The sequence below is a fragment of the Drosophila montana genome, unplaced genomic scaffold (genome assembly GCF_035044405.1).
Source record: "Drosophila montana isolate Dmon_TW-CO22-7 unplaced genomic scaffold, ASM3504440v1 contig_786_1, whole genome shotgun sequence".
Taxonomy (NCBI): Eukaryota; Metazoa; Arthropoda; class Insecta; order Diptera; family Drosophilidae; genus Drosophila; species Drosophila montana.
In genome coordinates, this window is record NW_026999081.1 from 1,339,089 (window position 1) to 1,340,734 (window position 1,646).

The following is a 1,646-nucleotide window of genomic DNA, read 5'->3' on the forward strand; positions in this document are numbered from 1 at the left end:
TTTGCCCCACACCAAGCGAACTTCGGTGCCTAAAGTCCGATCTGTATGCAATTTTGAGTTTCTATTTATAACGAAGGTATATTATAATCTGTGTATGCCAAACGGGAGACTACATAGCAGAAGGGGTGTCTATATCTGATGGAAATGGGAAAATCTATCTAAAATAAAGTGAGACACGAGTCGATTGATAGTCTAGGGAATATATATGGCGGCAGGGTAGCAAGAAATGAAATCAAATAAAAACGCAGCAAGCTGTGCAACGTGGCACGTTCAATTTACTAACAAACTTGTCACGCAATGCCACGGGCCAAATCATTAATCACGATGATCAATCCGTCAAGCGGCGGCTGCACACAATTGTGTGTACATGTGTATGTGTGTGTGAGTGTGGTGTGACTGTGGTGTGAGTGTGTGTGGGTAGCAGCGGGTTGTTGGTCAGCCACGAGCTGAGTTTCTGACATTGTAATTAGTGCACGTTGACAGGCCGATCGAGAGAAGCTGCTGCACGCGCAGGATCAACAGCCAGGCACAGGACAACACTTCATTTGAAGGATGGCTCGGCCAGTTGGGTTGAAGTTCAAGTGTGATTGGCAACGAAATATACAGACAGCTAATTGCAGGAAATGCCTGAATGCAAGATATACATACATATCTATGTAGGTGGTGGTGGGTCGTGGGGTCGCAAATCAAAATTGAAGATCATCAATCAAAGGATCAATCAGTATTTGCATAACACTTCGAACTAAAGCCACGAAAAGTACTCAGAACACAGTTCGGTTTACATTTAAATCAAAATATGTCGATGGATATGACGTTTTGGAGAGAGGGGAGCGATAGCGAGAGCAAGTTAGAGAGAGTCCATACACATAGGAAAAAGAAACAAAGTTTATTTATCTTCAACTGTTTTATAAAAGCTATACATACACACAACCGATTCTACCAATAGACAATTCTACAATATAGAATAGTAGTATAGGCTGAAGAACAGAAAAGTTATCCATAGTTAAACCTATTATTCGAATGATTCTTTCTACATGATATAGTAATTCGACGCTAATAAGTTGCTGCTTATTAGAACATGCTCTTAAATCCCAGCTTTGGTCAAGCTATTTTGAGAAACAAAAACGTTTTTAGCGATCATTTTCATTGAAGCTATATGATATAGTAGTCCGATCCGGTTGACTTCCCCCGTGTGTGCCGCATGCAACAGAAAAACGGATTCAAGCACATTTTCATGAAAATAGATCGACTCGGTTGCTTATCAAGAGTCTATATACCTTATAGGGTCAAAAATGCCTCCTTTTATGAATTACACATTTTGTCTCTGTATTATTTTCACGACTTTAAAACTATTTCAATGTGGGTGAAAGGTGTAATGAAAGTGATCATCGATCGATCAGCATTTGCACCCAATACTTAAAGTGTGGCACACTCTTTGATGATCGATGATCGGTATTTAAGAGGGTAAAGTAAAGTAAAGGAATATATTTATGCATTTGTAGAGGGAATTATAATAATAATGTATGATGTGAAGGAGAACACATAAAGTTCATATATGTATATTCTAGATCAGCATCAACAGCCGAGCTGATATAGCCATGCCCATCTGTCCAACCTGACCACGCGAACGGTCGATGTATGGCATT